Source organism: Salmo salar, chromosome ssa07 (assembly GCF_905237065.1).
Source record: "Salmo salar chromosome ssa07, Ssal_v3.1, whole genome shotgun sequence".
NCBI lineage: Eukaryota > Metazoa > Chordata > Actinopteri > Salmoniformes > Salmonidae > Salmo > Salmo salar.
This window is the reverse complement of record NC_059448.1, coordinates 38,536,393-38,555,605: the sequence shown is the minus strand read 5'-3', so window position 1 is coordinate 38,555,605 and position 19,213 is coordinate 38,536,393. Positions and strand designations below refer to the sequence as shown.

At 43.7% G+C, this 19,213-nt stretch overlaps 1 protein-coding gene across 9 annotated transcripts in view; it reads left to right on the top strand.

Moving 5' to 3' along the window:
• Positions 1-1,161: 1,161 nt before the first annotated feature.
• LOC106609224 (non-muscle caldesmon) overlaps positions 1,162-19,213 on the top strand; it is a 55,892-nt gene continuing 37,840 nt past the window's right edge. For 2 of the 9 annotated variants that reach the window (XM_045721949.1, XM_045721945.1), the window contains exon 1: positions 1,177-1,456. The gene's annotated coding sequence lies outside the window, so the exon portion shown is untranslated. Of the gene's footprint in view, positions 1,493-19,213 lie in introns of all 9 variants that reach the window. The other 7 variants (XM_045721955.1, XM_045721948.1, XM_045721954.1 and 4 more) reach the window with 6 other exon arrangements.

Sequence of the window (19,213 nt, the reverse complement as noted above, 5' to 3'; positions counted from 1 at the left end):
AGACAATGGACCACCGGGAGAGACAGGGAGTTCTCCCAGCGCCTCCACCAGCACAGCCGGGGTCTCCACTACACGCCCCTCCTTCTCCTGGTCCCAGTGGGATTCGTCTCTTCCTTCCCCAGGAATACAATGGGACGGCTGCGAACTGCCAGGGGTTTCTGGCACTCCCCAAATATAGGTGTGCCAAGCTTGCAGCGTCATACCCAAGAAGACTTGCGGCTGTAATCGCTGCCAACAAAGTACTGAGTAAAGGGTCTGAATACTTATGTATATAAATTTGCGAACATTTCTAAAAACAGTTTTTGCTTTGTCATTATGGGGTATTGTGTGTAGATTGATGGGGAGGACAATTTAATCCATTTCTGCTGTAATGTAACAAAATGTGGAAAAAGTCAAGGGGTCTGAACACTTTCTGAATGCACTGAACACGTGACGGATGGGAACAATAATGAACATTATGTTGCAATCTTCAGTTGGCTCCTCTTTCCTATAATGAGAGGCTTGGAAAAGTATTATTGTGCTTACCCCGAGAACATCTGGAAATTAAGAATTTTCAATGTCCAGAAAATATGTAGGTTCATCTTTCATTTAGCACCTAAAATGCACCTGATTTCAATGTACGGAAAATGCATATTTTCTCCTTTAATTCAGCACCTAAAATGCACCTGACATCAACATCTGGAAAATACGCTTTTCAATTTAATTCTGCTCAAAATTTGTTGACAAAAAAAAGGTCACCATGGACCAGAATGATAAGAATGACATCTCAACCAAATTAATCACACAAAAATGTAGGCTATTACATAACTGAATGAGTAAAAACGTTGTCTAAAGAACTTTAAAGGTGCCCTGCAATACACGAATGTGTAAAAAGTATCACTTTATTACCTGGTTAATCCCAGCATGTATCAAAAGAATGGGGGATATTTTGAGTCCTTTCTAAATAGGGTTTACGCTAGTCTCTAAGTGTTTGTTTGAGCAAACGGCCCACTTTTCCGCCAAGATTAACATTTCATATGATCTTTCCTGACAGAAGATTTTCTTTCAGAGGCCCCTTGAAGGATAACCAAAAAAGGGCATTCTGCAAGTGAGTTTTGGCTGCTTCGATTTTTTTTTTGTGGTATTACTTTCAATGCCGGCATTATTTCTTCATTTTTTTACGAAGAGATGGACTGAGTTTTTGACTTTTGATATCATGGTGGGTTTTTTTCTCTGACAAGTTTGGCCAGAGTGAATTTTTAAATACATAGGCTTGGTTGCTCTTTGACCAGACTACGGACAATGCATAGGGCTCTCCAGCTGTAAACATTATGAGAGATGTGTGCGATTATGTTTTGAAGGGAGGGGCTTACGCTTTGTAGTAACCTATTATTGAATACTGTGGAGCAGACCGATCCGAAGGCAGATTCTATCTCTCTACATTGACTGGCCTGCTTCGTGGTTGTTTTCTAACAAGGTGAATAAACAATAGTTTACTTTGTGAACTCAATAGGTAAGTTTTGCGCCTCCGAAATTGTTTGTGTTGTTTATCCAACTTGGTGAAATTTGTGTAGCGCGCACGAACGTAGTGCTTATGTTTACAACTTGTACGATGCTCTTTTGGGGCTATGCAATGCTACGATTTATTATGTCATTTTAAAATTATACATTTTTACAGCAAACTGCACACGGTGCGCACAACCAGCAGATTCCTAATAACTTTAAAAAAAAAACGAAATGTAAACTATAAAGAATTAAAGAGTTAATGTAGATTATTTGTGCATTGCTATGAAATGTGGTTGTTATCGAGTATAGTATGTTTTATTATATGGCAAATCACTTTACAAAACCTATTACCGATCTGGATGTGAATTCTGGAATGTCCCCTCAGTCCCTGCCCGCCCCAAGCCATAGATTCTTATCAGACAAATATGAGGAGGCAGTCTCCAAACTCATGGAGAGGGATGGGAGCCAGATCTCCCTCCATTATAATAGACAATACTAATGCATATTAATTGACAATTTCAGGTAATGTGGCATGTGATGATTTAATTATGCTTTTGATTGGTATTTGCCAGAAGGCTAACTTTAGGATGAATTACACCTATATAAATAATTACGTTATGAATGCATTCGTTTTAACTGGATAATACCTCAATGAAAAACAAACAAAACAACATCCTCCTTTACACAAAATAAAGAATTTTCCACTTAAAAGCACTTTCCTTTCATTTTCTGTCTACCCAAAATCTATCCCAAAATATTTGTGGGGAGCCTTTGCCAGCACTGTACATTCTCCAACAGTAAGCTGTGGCCTTTGCGTTGTGGTGTGGGATTTTACTGGCTCTTGTAGACGAATACTAGCTGTCTTCAATTGCCTGAGCCAAGGGATGTCATGAAAGAAAAGGATTCATCAGGTCAGGTCCTCTCCACTGGGGGTCCAAATGACAGCCTTGGCCCTCATCAGGGGTAGGCTTAACAATCTGCACTGGGTTGGCTAGAATCCTTATCCCTATGTAGATCTAGCTGATGCTACACAGCACCAGTTGATCCCGGTTAAACCATGATTAATCTGAGTAATCAACTTGATATCTAAGTTTATCAAAGCAACAGGAAACGCTGATGTTATAACTGGCTTTAGAAGGCCACTCACTGATTCAACACTGTCCAAACAGTGTGTGGTATTCCAAGAACCTTGTCTCGCTCTCATCTGACCGGATTGTGGTACAGTAAACCATTGCAGTGAGATGTGCAATAACTCTAATCCACCCAAATAGTTTGACGTTTGAAGGAATCATGTCCTGCGTAATCCCACCATCACTTGGGCCAACCAGCCAACCACCTCTTTTTATTTCAACGTAGTTTATCTCAGCTTTCCGTTTGATCTCAGGTTGATTACAAAGCAGTTACTGTGAAGTGAGTGAACGGTAGAAAGAGGGGGTTAGGGGGCTATGGAGCTGTAGAATTCTCCAAGCTAGACAGCACAGTAATTGTCCATGAAGCTGTATCTGATAACACTGCGGTGTTTGGAAAATATGAGGGGAATGCCTTATAAGGAACAGATTGAACCTGCTGACAGACGATTGGAATAGCCTTTGGAATGCATAACAGCCAGGCTTAGTTTTTTCGTCTCTTTCTGCCTCTTTTTTTTTTTGCCTCTTTCGGCTTCTTTTCTTTAGCGTATAAAGAACCTGGGTAATGCGCTGTGCTGTGCGGAGAGAGAGAGAGAGGGAAGGGGGGTCTGAAGGTAATTCTGCACAGTGATAACAAGGGTTTGGCATGGGCTAGGGCCCGGGCAGGATGTAGGGAACACTGCCCTGGGATTCCGGAGCCTGGTGTGCCCTGTGCAGTACAGGCTGTAGTTACTCTGCTCTCTCTGCCCTTCGTTTACAGACTGTTTCAGGATCAGTTCTTCCATAACCTTAATCATTACTCAAAAAGACTTAAAGATGGCTTCAGACCCGTGGGGAAGGGAGGAGAATACACCCTCAAGGACCAGAGAAGGGAGTTTAGGCCTAGTTGGCCGAAGGTTGGAACTTTGGGATGGGACTTGGACATAGACTTGAGGCTTCACCCTGGAGCATGCGATAGATTGTGGCCAAGGGCAGGGCTTAAATGCAGCCTTTGGATTCACAAACGATATAGTAGATCCCCTTAACTGTACTAGATAACGTTTTGTTGCTCTCTGACTGACCTGCAGGTGTGAAAACACACATTCTACTCTGGAATCAATACCACTGTCTTCAGGGTTGAGAAGCTGATGAAGTTATTGAGGACGATGTGAATCCAGGCCCTCTCTCTTTAAAGGAGTGCCTGGAGATACTGTGGTTATGAGAAAAGGCTATTTGTTAGATACAGTTAGTATTTGAGAGAAGGCTAGTTGAAGCATAATGTCTTTTAAAGGTGGCGTCCTCTTAGGATTCCTGAGAAATATCTCCGTTTTTTTTATTCTGTGTGTCTCTCTGAGTCTCTCTGGCTGCGTTTACAAAGGCAGCACAATTTTGACCAATCACATCAAATCTTTTCATATCCAATATTTTTCAGAGCTGATCTGATTGGCCAAAAGACCAATTAGAGAAAAAAAGATCAGAATTGGGCTGCCTGTGTAAATGCAGACCTAGAGTTCTGCAGTGCCTCTGTGATGCGAGGCAGAGCTTTAATCCACTGCAGTATTCAGTTCCAGAAGTTCTTAATATCTCTGCTGCAGCCTGCAAGCCTACAGTCACTATTACCACCACTGAGAGAGACTGCCAACTAAACTGAAGTACGAAAAAGAGAACTCGCATCGGGAAATTGTGTAACACAAACTATTCGTTTGTTCGTTTTTGCTATTACCATTGTAATATATTCAATTTATGTTTGTCAAATGTTCTGCAAGGAGTTCATAATTATTACATGTTGACATGTAAATCCAATCATACACAGTGTTCTTAGAGTTCGCTAGAGCCTATTTTCTGGTTTGTCTTATTACGGACAACTTAAAGTATGTCAAGCATGTTTTGCCTAGTTCAGTTTATTGCCACTTGGGTTGATTTTTATGCAGATTTGCCGCCTCAAGATATATTTGTAGGATCGAGGAGCCATCTTTATATGCTGTCAGTTACACAACAAAGATGTCTCTTCTTCATTTTTGATCAAAAGAGTCAACACCATCAATGTCTCCAAGGGAAAAATCGAATTGGAGCACAAAGCTCAAATTTGTGTCCTCTCGACAACTGTTCTCGTGGAGCATTCAGTTCATTTGAAGTGGAGGATGATTGACATGGAACTAAACCTCAAGTGATTCTGCCCTGGACTCTGGCCACAGCATACTCACTGTTATTTATTTTCTGCTTTGATAGCATGTAATTTGAATGCACTGTATCCAGAACCACACAGTAAGTTGTATAATATGGTAAAGTTGGAGCACATTTAGAAAATTTGAGGGAAAAAAAAGGAATCTGCTTAACTCTTAACTGGTGACGATCAAAAAATGGGTCAAATGCGGCATTCCTAATTTGTGAAGTAAGAGCGGCCAGCTGAAACTGAAACTCTAGATTTAGTTTATTTAGGACCCAGCAAATATGCAATAAGTGGCTTACAGATGTTTTGTTAGTAATATATAAATCAAAAATTCCTCACTCTCCTTTTTAATCTTTCCTCTCATGGCATGAAATCCTCTCTGTAATTCAACTTTATATTCTGTTTGTTGTTCTTCATTACCCAGCCAGGTTGCAATGGAAAGGTTCTGCATTGCTTTAGAACCCGTGCCAAACCAGGCTCGTATGTCTCCTCAGTCCTTGGTATGGAGAGACTCTGGCAGTAGTAGAACTCTTCTGGGGAACGAAGAGTCTGGATTTCTCCCTGGTGACGAAGAAGAACGCTGACACTCGTTCTTTTTGCTGTGGCTCAGATTAGAAGGCCTTTTAGATCAAACCTCTCCCACATTTCTTAGACTTTGAAGTGCTATCGTTCAAGGCCAGGTTCCCTAATTGGTAGCATGGCAGACTGTGTTGATAATTGGCACATTTACCCATCGAATGCCAGTTGGCAGGCAACGAGGCCTCCAGAACTCCACCAGCTGTATAAGGATATTTTCACATCCAACTCACTCACAACACAACAAACTCTCTTTTTAGTAGATGGGCGACGGTACAGGATCCCTTGGCTTACTCAATCCAAGTCTTATAAGGTAAAAGTACATTTTTCACCCCAAGGTATAGACCTCAAGGCTGGGTGTTATCGTGGGAGCGTAAGTTCAGTTCACTACCCCGAGACTCATACACTTCTACTTATGTCATCCTCTAAAGATGTGTTATGTTCAGCTCCCAAAACGACGACAGGGCTGAAAGTGTGTTACGTTGTTGAGCAGGCCTTTTGCCCCTGGGCTTCTTTCCTCATCTGATAAAACAAGCACAGGAAATGTCTCTGCGAGCTGATTTGCTCTGTGTTTTCCTTTGGCGTCTTCCCATAGGGACCACAGACATGCCTAGCGCTTCGACCAGTCCACCGGCACTAAGTCTCTTCACGCCCCCCCCCACCACCCCTTTACAGCCAGCTAACATTCCTCCTTCTCTCCCTCTCCTCCCTCCTCCTCTCCCTCCCCACCTCTCCTCAGCCACCAAAACTAAACAAACATAGCTGATCAAGGCTTTCATCACCTTTTTAAAAGTCCCATATTGTAGGTTACTGTGGGAATTAAAGGTCATATAGGTAATATAGTGAGGTAAATCCCAACAGTGTGTGTGAAAGATGCTATTGAGTGGAGGACCAGTGAGGTCATGTGTTTGAAGATGGAGAGAGAGTCTATGAATAGCGACACAGGTATGAGGGAACAGGTGTGTGTGTGTGTGTGTGTGTGTGTGTGTGTGTGTGTGTGTGTGTGTGTGTGTGTGTGTGTGTGTGTGTGTGCGCACTTAAAAAAATAAAACACCCGCAAATCTAGTTGTTTCAACTAATTATTATTAAATAACTGGTTCCACAGCCTTTTTTTTTTGTGTTTACTCTACTTTTCGGTCAAAGTGTTACCTGAACTTAACATTTTTAGTTGGCCCAACATTAGAAAACGTAGGCAAAAGTTCTGTCAACTTAAAATGATGTCTTTCCTCAATTTGTCTCATATACTCTTTCAACAAGAAATTATTATTGTTTTTGTAAATGATTACCTAAAAAAGGCTGTGGAACTTGTTACTTTTAACTTACAATGTTTTCAACTCACATATTTGACACATATGATTACGTCATGCACGTTCATTTATACAGTAATTAGTATTCAACATGTCCTCACCTGGGACACAGGCACACACACACACACACACACACACACACACACACACACACACACACACACACACACACACACACACACGTCTGTTCCCTCATACTCGTGTCGCTATTCATAGACTCTCTCCATCTCCAAACACATGACCTCACTGGTTAAGGTTTGGCCGGGGTAGGCCGTCATTGTAAATAAGAATTTGACTGACTTGCCTAGTTAAATAAAAAATGTGAACTCACAATCTCTTGGTTCATGGCAGAACGAGCTTCCTGCTATGCCACCATGTCTGTGTTAATGATCAGTTAATCTGACTATTCTCTCATTTATTGATTTGATTTACATATTTAAGCAATGTTTGGTTTTTCTGTAAAGTTATTGTTGGGGCATATTACTTTGTTTTAATGTTATTCCTTTAATCACTATGATAAATAAAATAGTTTTTCTTGAGTGTACTTTTAACAGTTCTGAGGTTTACTTTTAAGTCCAATGTGTAGCAATACAGGTGAAATCAGTTATTGACACAGCCATGGTGGCGTAGCTGGAAGATCAGAACACTGTGAACTGAATAGTTGTCAGCTCAAATCCCAGGTGAGAAAATGTTGAATATTAATTCCTGTATAAATGAACATGCACAATGTAATCGTGTATGTCAATGTGTGTCGGAAATGTATGTTAAAAGCAGTGTGTGTGTGTGTGTGTGTGTAACTAGTTCCACAGCCCAAAAAATCATTTCTAGTTGAATGAACATTTTAGCAAACACATCATTTTAAGTTTACTGAATTTTTGCCTAGATTTTCTTGTGTTGGAACCAGTTAGTTAATAATCATTTGTGTGTGCGGGCGTGTGTGGTACTGTATGGATGGTGGAGGTGGTGAAAGCGAAGGGGAGTGTGGGGATTTCATGATGAATGCTGGCTCTCATGGGACAGAGCAGCTGGAGGAATCAGGCTCTTAGGTAACACGGGGATTTTACCATTCATATACAACCGTTGGATTTACCTCAGGCTCAGACACGCAGAGTGGTACCTTCTTTTAAATCCGAGAAACTGGAGGATTTGCGTCATCGAGTTCTCCGATTGACATCAATGGAAGATTTGTGTGTCTGTGAGACCTCGAGTTATGCAGACGTAGGGTTCTGGAGACAGGATTCTGCACTTTATTGCTGACTCTCCGTACTGTGAGAGCACACGAGAGATGAGGATATTACTCATCTGTGTGTCACACAAATCTAGGCTCTGACTGGTGTGACACAGGATGCTGATGTGCAGCGCTAGTTGTAACACTACTGTACTTTGAGTAACACTTTAGTGGGAGATCATCTAAGTCAGTATGTAGTTTACCCTTTAAAAACAAATGGTGTAACAAGCTTTGTCGCTTCATTGTGTTGATTGTGCTGCTTCAGTTCAAACGATGTGACTTTTGAACTACGGTATCAGTACAGTTAGACTGAGTTGGATCCTTCTGACCTGTCTGGATCAGGGCTACAGCTTTGGACAACACTCCCTTGCACAGCACAGCAGCAATCCGAAGCGATGACGGCTGCCATTTCTCCTGTTGGAGCCAAATGTTATGTTTTAAAGGTGCAGACCTTCAAATTGTCTCCAGTAATGTTATCCACCTGAATTAGCCAGCCCGGTCTGGGGTCTGTGTTCTGGCTGGTATTAGGAGCAGTAGTAATTGTTTAAGAGTGCATTTATTGAGTGTACTCTCTCCCTTGTAATCAGAAGCATATTCCGGCATTGACATATAAGCCTCTGAGGGTTGCTCAGGAATGTATTCCAAGCAACGAGAGGAGCGGAGCAGCGAGCAGATCTTCCATTTCTTTTCCACTTCACATGTCATTGCTCCATACAGAGGAAGGCAATGAAATCTGATTAAAGCTGGAGATCAAATCATCGAAAATGGCTGACATGGAGGATCCATCCCCGATATAGCAGTTATTTTGTGTGTGTGTGTGTGTGTGTGTGTGTGTGTGTGTGCGCGCATTACTGTGTGTTGTGTTTCTCTCTCTCTCTTTCTCCTGGCATCTAATAATGCCAAAGACTTCTCCCCCACTTCAGAGAAAGGGGAATGTAAGTATCCCCTTCATCCATATACAGTACTGTGCGAGACCCGAGCCCAGCTTGAATTTGTTAGTTTGGAATCATTTCAGTATTGGGTAATTCATAAATTCACTTCACTGTTGGGTAACATGGAGCTGGCAGGTGGACTGCCTCAGTTCTAAATGGTACCCTATTCCCTTAATAGTGCACTACTTTTGACCAGGGCCCATAGGGCTCTAATCAAAAGTAGCGCACTATAGAGGAAATAGGGTGCCACTTGGGACATAGCCACTGCCTTTTGAAAGGGGTTTTAATCAGAGCTCCTCTGCAGGGAGTGAGGCTGGCAAACGAGAATGTCTTACCTCATGAGAGACCTGCTCAAGGTGACTGTGAGAAACCATCAGTCATGTTATTTTTAAACAGCCCAGGTCTAGGGGAACGAGTCTGGTGCTTATGGTTGTTGAGGTGCTAGCCAAAACTCTGCTAAGAAGGGACAGATTCGGATTCATGCTGGGTTTCAACTCTCCTGCGTACACTTGTAGGAAGATAGCTGATTCATTGATTCAAGTATGGTGAAGTAGTTTGACAAGTATTACTATTGAAAATCAACCCTTCTGCCTAACAGGCGGCCATCTTGAGTTAAAGATAAATTGATGAGTAGGCCTAATTATTTAATGGAACAAGACCCAATCTGTAGCATCAATAGTCTGACAGATCGAGAAAACCGGCTAACAAATTGAAATGCAAAAAGAAGTGGCAATCAGTCAATTCCACACATGCCAAGATGAGGACACTATGTCAACAAAACAACAACTCTTAGCAAGCAACTCGCTAACAAGTGTGATGCTAGGCTACCCAAAGACAATGGAGCAAATCTGCTAGGCCCCCGCTGCTTATTTACGCAATGCACGGTTAGACTAAACGAAGTGAGCACGCTCATTAATGGAGCGTGAGCGCTTCTTAATTACAGGCCTGTTAGCGCTAATGCCTCTCCTCTCATCAGATGAACGCAGACAGGTCTTCATGAGGAGGAGTGTTCTGCTAGCTAGCTAAGATATGACAAGGCTACCTGTCTGAGTGAGATGGGTTGAATAGATTGAACACATGCGATTGGGTGGGGTGGAGGTTTCGGGAGAGGAGGGGATGGAAGAGGGAAGGAGTGTGGGTGTATGACGTTGGGTGAGATGGGAGTAGATTAAAGCGTTGGTTTGGTGGATGGGTGTGAGGTAGTCGAGTAGGGTAGAGGGTTTGGATGAGGAGGGTAGAAGGGGGTGTGGTTGATGGAGTTGGAGATTTGGGGTGGATAGGGTTGGGTACTAGGGGTGAGGGTTAGAAGAGAGATGAGGGCTGGGGTGACAAGCTGGCAGGCCTCATTAAGCCCTGCTTTAATGAACCCAGCAGCTGAGTAACAAAACACAGGAAAAAGTAGAACAATGATAGCTTGTTAGGGGGAGGCCTGTGTCTATATCTGCCCCGGGTTGGCAGGTTCCCTAGGACAGAGGAGAGGATGTCTGACTGGTCTGGGCCCTGAAGCTCTGTGCCACCCGTTTACTATGACAGACATCTGAGGGACCACCTTGGATAATAAGCAGCCATTAGTTCAGGTTAAAGTTAATGGCCAGTAATAGTACACCACCACTGCCTGGCCCAGGGTTTGAGCCCATCTGAAATGAAATACCAGTCACTCAGGTTCAATACATAAACAGGGGGAACAGACTGGAAGGGAATAAGGTGTGTGTGTGTGTGTGTGTGTGTGTGTGTGTGTGTGTGTGTGTGTGTGTGTGTGTGTGTGTGTGTGTGTGTGTGTGTGTGTGTGTGTGTGTGTGTGTGTGTGTGTGTGTGTGTGTGTGTGTGTGTGTGTGTGTGTGTGTGTGTGTGTGGCACAGGTGGATGGGTATCATGTGAAAAGGAGATGGTTTTCCTTCGGAGCAGATTACTAGCAGAAAAGAAACCTGGGGGGTTTCGGATTTGTTCCCATTATACTTAAGTTTACAGAGTAATCTCATTTCCAATTTTGCCATTAGCTAAAACCGAACGAACCCCTATAAAGCGAACCTGAGCACTCTCCTAAACCGACTACTTAATTATTTACAATTTCATGGTTGTCTGAGATGTGTTATTCTAATAGATTTAGGAATTAGACGGTTTCAATAACATGCATTAACCTATAAAGCTGAATTTTATCCTTTGTTTGGCAGTAAAAGTCACCTCATGTTGAAGAGAGGAGTAGTGTTCTTACCTAGAGTTGTGTCAGTGATGTAGCATCAGTAGTCACGTAAAAATACTTTATAGTCTGAAATTGTATAACTGAGGCAATGCGCCGTTATACAAAAATACTTAAGGCACTCACGAGAAAACTAACCACGAGGCTTCCAAGACTGGACAAGACAGAGAGAGATAAAAAGAGTAGTGGGAGCGAGAGGAGACAGTGAGCGAGAGAAACGGAGAGACGGGCAGATGGGGAAAGAAAGATAGAAGGGAGAGAGAGAGACTGGGGTAGTAAGAGAAAGAGTGAAGGAGGAAGAGAAAGAGACAGAGTGAGTGCTTTGTTATGGCTCCTAGAGCTCTAGTGTTTCCTGGAATGCCTGGCAGCAGAGTCAGAAGTCAGAGCCACAGGGAGAAGAAGAGAAGGAACGGCCTTCTGTCCTGACAGACAAGCACCGCTGAGTTGACATAATTTAACAAACTGCCAAAGCTCAAGATGTTTCACTGACAAAAACGGCTATGCTACTGAGATCTATTGAGATTTTGTTTTGTTTGCGTGTGGAGGTTGCGTGCGGATGGGGCCCATTGACAGACAGGACTAGGAGAAGAGATATATATATATATACCTGTGCTTTATGGAGATCAATGGCTTCTGGCCCCCACTATCGCCTCGGGGGGCGCACACAGAGTTGCAACCCCTCTCAGACAGACCGCTGGCCCTCTACGACGCTAATAATAGCATCCAGCAGAAATATGCACAGAAACGAGATCTCTAATAGTGTAGCCTATTGAGGCACAAGAAGGGTTGTCTCCTCTCTCCTCTCTCCACTCAGACAGGAATGTATGGTCTGAGGAGCTGAACCTCACCACTATCGATTCCAATTATATCACACTCTCCTTCCACTGAGCTAGCTGCAGGCTCAGAGTCCGAAGGGGAGCAATATTTACACTAGAGGCAAACACACTGTATAGACGTTCATATTTATTACACACAGACAGACCTAGACATTGCGTCGTAAGCAAGGTATCTCTAGAACACCAAGAGGGTTGGAATAGGAGACTCCTGGTTTCTGTCTAAGATGGTGGTGTTGTTGATATGGCTCTTCAAAATGAAGTGGATGGTTTAGAATGGCCCGGTTCCCTCACGGATATCTCACAGAGGGATTTGGTTGTGGTGGTGGGAAGTAGACTTGACCAGAGGACAGCTTCGTTACATCCGTCACGTCACAGTTAAGACCATGGTTTTAGCAGTGCACTGAGAACCTCAACCGGTAGGAGTTTACGGAAGAGAGGAGCTTGACTGATAAATTAGCCCTTGTCTCTGGTCACGGTTTCCACTCCCATTCCCATTCATCAGTCTGTACTGCTACTGAACACATCTCTTTGTGTTACACCTTGCCTTTAGCCCCAATGCAGTGCCCCCCCCCCCCATACAGATGTGCTCAGGCCTGCTGAGTGACGCTTGGATGCAAAGAGCAACAGACCTCGTCCGCTATCTCTTCCTCGTATTTCGTCCGAAACAAAAACAGCGCCGGCAGCCATCAGAGCTAAAAGCTCCAAACTCCGTCACAACGAGCTCCATTATAATCAGTTATTCTGACAGTTATTTTTTTTTAAACGTATTTGTTCACTAAACAAACCAAAATGTTTTCTCAAGGGGATCTCGAAGTAGCCTAAATGCTGGACCTCTCCACCTTTCCCGTCCACTCAGAGTAATAGCCCTCGGTGAGGTCATCGTGCTAGAGCTAGAATCTTAATCCTCTCTCTCTCTCTCTCTCTCGTGCTCTCGTGCTCTCTCTCTCGTGCTCTCTCCTCTATCTTTCTCCTATCTCTTCCCAGGAATGCAACAGGCCCCTTATTTTGAAAGATCTCTTGTCACATAATACCCTTGAATATCCTTGCGCAACACTTCAGAAAGCACATTCCGCAGCCTGATTTACAGATTTGCGCGTGGCTAAACGATCGGATTGATGAAAATGTATGCTCTGAGGTAAAATGTGTAATTCTGAGGCAGTGGTCATGGTACCAATTTTCTGTGGGGCAACACGGCCCCCTGGGTATACACAGACAGAAAAAAAGGCGATACACAAACATCTGTCAGTGTCTGTGTCATGTTCTGAGCAGGCCTCACAAGCTTCTCCTGGTGTGTAAGCGGTTGCTCCATGGCTTCGTTGCGGCTCGTGCTGCTTGTATGTTTCCATGTAAGGCATGACAGGAAGGCATTTCTCCAACTGTGATACAGACCAGGCACATAAATCAGTCAGATGTTTTCATTCATCTTTTTTTCCAGTAATTCCTTCTCTCGAAAGTATAGCCACATTTTTTTCTCTGGCAATCGAAGGGTCTCTCAATCTCCGCAAAACATAATTACGTTTTTTTTTTAGGGGAAACTTGTCAGAAATGTTTTGGTGTACGATACTTGTTTTTTTCTTTACAAGACACATCAGGAACTTCTCAGGGCTTTATGAGAAATACATTTGTATGTTCCAGAACATGTGTTCCAGGTGCCGTGACAGATACGGTGTCTGTCTGAGTCCATTCCCCACTGCTCTGGGTCATAATAATTATGTGGAGAAAATTGAGCAGCTCAGCCCAGATCCCCTGGGACCCTTAAAGAGGCTGTGTTTTTTAAATGCCTTGTTCTTGTCAAATCAAGAGGGGATTACAGCAGGAACACTGGTCTGTAGGCCTGGTGGCTGAGTGCCTGTCCTGTCGAGCTAAATGATTCACTATGTGATTCACTATGTATGTACCATATGGGAGATTGAATATGAATAGGGGCCCAAACTATAATAAGCTGCTTACCAGGGGACATTCTAGCCTCTATGGTCCCATGCTGTATACTGTAGACAACTCTTGTGACGTTGTCATGCTATACATGTACTGTATAAGCCTGTGGTCCCCAAACTTGTCTGAGTCAAGATCACTTTCTGAGTCATAATGAAGACAGAGATCTACGGCCCAGAATTATTTTAAAAACTTGACTTAAAAAACGTAGGCCTATGCGACATTAAAAAGAGCTCTGTAGAAATGATGTCTGTAGTCGGCTATAGGCCCAATACATTATCAGTGCATATTGGCTACGCTTGAATTGCCTGCCAATGTTGTTCTTCTCAGACAATTTTCAAAGTATATTTCAAAACTCGAGGTGTGTGATCTTGTTGTATTACTTGTGAGACACAGCTCAGTGGGTATAAATAATGTGCTTTCTTTATTTTACTGGCCTGATTGTGTCTGGATTTGTTGGTCAGTCTCAGCGGGGGGGAGAGCATCTCACAGTTGGACCGTCCCTCAGCTCTAGTCCCTCAGCTAAGACTGACCAAAAAGGGGCGACCGTATTCCAGCTGGCGGCGAAACTCGAGTCACACTGCATTATTTCTGCACCAATTCATCTTGTTACTCCTATGACCAGAGAAAGTGAAATATTCCTTGATTTAAAAAAAGACACAAGCTGCTAATAATAATAATAATAATAATAATAACAACAACGCAAGCCTATAGATACACTTTGCTACTCATTCATTGAAGCTGCATTGCTGGTTGCAGCGCAAGTGGAGAAGCGCATTTTATGGGATATAGCAGTGTTTTTATAAAAAAGTGTTGACAGTGCTGCTGAGTATGAACTTAAACATTAACTCACTCATAAAAACAGCAGCTCTTTGCTGTATTCGTTGACAGTCTCTCTCTAGTCATGGTTTTCGATGTTTTGAAATCACAGTATCAACTTACTTTGCTGTACGCTCAAGGAAGCTGCAGACCGACACATGATCTGAGCAATCCGATTGGCTAGAGGTAGGCCTATAGGTGCGCTTGATTTGCTCTCTGGGCACGCGGAGTAAGCGGAGTTTGTACCTTCAGACACATGAAATGGTAAAAATGGGAACACTTCGCCTACCCGGCATGCAGGGCAGCTGAAACAAGTCCACCTACTGCCAACAGCGCGAGACAGAAAAATGTAGGAATGATTGGCTTTATCGTTATTATTTTCTAGAAATGTTTGGCAATCGACTAGGAATGCCTCAGATCGACGGTTTGGTGGGGACTGTTACTTACGCTTCACTATGTTATCATGCTCCATCTTGCTCATGCTCCATACATGAGTAAGGGCCCCTACTATGGGGCCTCTAGTGACACACAGGTCTATTTTGGTACAGGATGTGCTCCCGTCCCGAGTGGCCCCCAAACTGCAGACAGAGAGCAATACCAGAGTAGCAGATTCAGACCTTTTGGTTGTACTGGCATCAGTAGTGCTTTGCTTTGAGTAAAACACATCATGTAGGTGTCAACACCCCTGCCTTGCTACACCCTGCTACTCTCTCTGGTCAGTGAACCTCAGATGACTGATCTGTTGAGGAGTGGTTCAGGGCCCGTTCGGAGGGCGTTTCTACTAAAAGACGGCAGGTGTCAAGATGGCGGGTTGTCACGAACGGGACATGTCCCAAAAGGGCGCTCTATTCCCTACATAGCTCACTACTTTGGAAGAAGTGCACTATATAGGTAATAGGGTGACATTTGGGACGCAGACAGGATGAAGGAAGAGGAAGCCTTTCTCCTGAAAAGGTGGGGTGAGAGAGTCATTCGTCAAAGTCCCCGGTCGTGAGTGAGTGTGTTTTCACTGAGTGAGTTTCCTGTCCACTAAATATGATTCATTCAGTGCCCCCCACCCCACCCCTTCTGTCAAACTGCTGCAGAGTGGCTTCATACCAACGTCGGTATAGAAAGAATATGGAGACAGTTAGTGTACTGTATGTCCTAGTGGAGTTACACGAGACAAAGGCTGTTGATATCCTGTGTCAAGAGCGCAGGTTGACATTTATTGTCATGAATCTTGTCCTGGAGACAGAACCGTGCGATTTCCGCTAGATAGGCCAGCTGCAAAGTCAAAATTGGCTATATTGTAAAAATTCTGGATTTGTATTATTTTCTTTTTGGTCTTAATTCAAGGTTAGCAGTGTGGTTATGGTTATGGTTAGGTTTCAGATCAGATGGTATGACTTTGTGGCTGTGCCAGCTAGTGACCACTCTACAGAGCTGCCTCCAGAACAATATTCATGATGAAAAACGCTAACCTGAGGCAGACATTTATTGAGATGAGTTGACGTTCTGGATATTTGGACTAGATTCTTGATGTATTATTTCAAAGGTTACATGCCGAAAGTTAAAACCACTCCATGTTGACTAAATACGAGAGAAAAAAAGCTAAGTGAGCTTCTTTATTGCTTTGTTCTACTGCTGAGTTGAGTGTTTTTCCTCTTAGCCACTCGTTTGGTTATCTTCTTTGATTGACAATAGTGGCAGGCATTTGTCAGTGACCAAATAGTCTGGGGGCTGATAAACAAACGGTTTCTAACTGCAGCGCAGGGCTGAGACATCTCGGATTGAGACTGTTTAGCCAAGAGGAATGTAACCTATGGTACAGTCCTTCCGGCTTTAGAGTGCAGAATGCAAGCACTTTCGTGAATGAACAAAGAAAGGTTAGGTATTTTCAACTCCCTACTGGCTTAAAATGGAGTCAGCCTTTACCACAGGTTCACACACGCTTGTACCATAGAGATCCAGCCAGACAAAGATATAGAGTTGCACACAATGTGGTCTAGGGCAAGCCAGGCTAATAATATTCTGGGTTTACTTTGCACTGTCCCAGAGATGCCACCAGAGAGACAGCATCATCCATCATGTTGCTTAGAGATACAGCCAGCCCTAACCAAACCCGGATTCAAATTGTATTTAAAATCTTTCAAATAGTTTAACTGTGCTTGATTGAGCTTGCCTGGGGCAGTGGAACCACTGTGGACTAGCCCCAAAAGTGCAAACCCCACCCCATCTGGCACGCCAGGCAGACTTCAAGCAAACACTCAACGTACTTCAACAATACCCAGTACTATTTGAACCCTGGCCCTTTTAACCCCACTCTTTTGTGGTCAGTATGTTATGAGTGTGAGAGCTGCCTGTATCTCACTGCACAGCATGTTAGCTAGAAACATTTTTCTCTCTCCCAGTTATGTTACGGGAAAGGGAGCTTTTTTTTTCTTCCATATTTGGTCATATAGAGTACAGCCAGTGAGCAGTAGCCTTTTGATGGTGTACAAAAAAACATCCCTATTTTGTGTGGGATTTGTTCTCATTGGGCCGTGCTGCTCTGATATGGGCTGATTGGTAATCCGACGTTGAAAATGCACCGTTAAGGCACAGCACAAGCCTTTTAAAACACAACGAGGACAGCAGAAAAGGCCTCATCTCATGTACTGAAGTTGCTCGTCGTTCTGAAACTACCTGCGTCTTTACAATGTGATTTAGGGTTCCCTGTATAAACTAATCCTGATGCAAATGACTCTCTTAAAACAGTGTTTATAGCAAGATAATGTTTTACTGACATCCTCCTTTGTCCACTCTTATCAGCTGTTGGCAGTTATCTCATTTGGACTGAGTTTTGGGCTAGGGTTGATGGTTCAACCCAAGATGATGGGAATTAACTATGGCGTGGTGGGTGTATTGTCTCTGCTGACATAGGAAGGCCTCTCTGGGGGGGGGGGGGGGGGGGAAGAGGAGATGTGTGTGTGGGACCAGAACCATGTATGGGACCAAACCAGAAGGGTAAAAATAGATTTATTGTAATGACTGCTCTATTTAAAACACCAATAGAACATGCCATGCTGAAAAACCCAAGTTAATCACACTGGCATTGGGACATGTGTCAATGTTCCATCTTGGGGCAAAATGTGTAATCTCTCATCAGAATGATGAAATGTAAGACATTCGGGGGCTTTTTCCTTCCCAAAAAGGGTTATGTGACTGTGAGTAATTTGACGAAAATGTTACATCACACACTACGTTTAGTAACTGAGATGTCAAGCATATCAGGGAAAGAACCTTGTCTAGCACCACACTGATTGGACAGCAACATCCAGTAATACATTGGATCAGTTTGTGCCTGTGATGATTACAGTGTGTCTCAGTGATGGATTCTCAGCTGTGAGCTGTTACAGATAACCTTAGGCTATAGCTAGCAGTCAGTCAGAATATGAATCACTGGGCAAGGAGATGTGTCAGGAATTGTAAACCATTGTCTGGGAATGCATGCAGGAGTCTCCTTTTCCATCCCCAAGTGGAAACTCAAAGGCTTAGACCTCTTTTTCTTTTAGCCCCAATATTTTCCCCTCACTCCTCTCAATCTGACAGCCAAAGTCAGCACAATAGCAATCTGTGGTGATTTGGGAGGGATTGTGTGTGATCATCAGACTAAGTCGCTAATGATGGTGCGTCTTAAGAATTCAAGGAGGCATGGCAGGCAGATTCTTACCCAGTCACTCGCCCAGTTTAGTCAGTCCTTATACTGTCATTTCCAATGGGCTCTCAGCTCTCCACTATTCTATGAATAGTGCTTTAATTTGACGGATTCTTCCGTATTAGAGCTAACCAAAACATCTCGCGGAATGAATTTCTTCTGGAGCGGATAGAGCCCTAACATATGAAGCAGATGGTACTGAGATCGAGCTGAACAAATCTGAGCTCAGACGCTTTTGGCCACCTTATATCCTGCCCAAAGAAAGATGTGTCCCAGCTAAAGTCTTCTACTCTGACACCACGAGATCTGTCCTCAGGTCAGCTGAGTTGGCTGACATTCCCTTGGCATCCGTATGTAAGGGAGGAAGTATGTGCAGTCACACACACATGCACACAGCCATACACTCCTCCTCCTCCTCACATTCTCCCAGTGTTCACGATGAGCACGTAGTCAGCAGCTGGTCTGATCATGCCTTTGTGGTCCAACAGCAGTGTCTGTACCATGACAGACGAGGAGAGGGGGAGAAGGGGGAAAGAGAGAGAGAGGGGGATAGGGAGAGAGAGGCAACGAGAAAGAGAGTCAGAAATCATGGCCTCCCCCATGCCAAATACTCCAGTGAATTTATGTGGCCACATCCTGGCGCGGTTCACAGCCTGGGCTGGGCCAGAGGCAGTAAATGTGTTAATGGACCCGAGGCGGGGCCAGGGGCCCGACGTGTGAGAAGAGAGGCAGATCACGCTGAACGGGAACCAAGGGAGGACAACCTCTTCCAAACACATCATTACAGGTGGCGATGGACAGGACACACGCACGTTGGCTGGCCGCACAGAGACACGCACACACCAAGACAGACACGTACATACACACACACACACTCCCAGATGTTCTCAGAGATGGAACATTTCTCTGCCCTCTGCATTGCTATCCACATTTGAATACATACCCA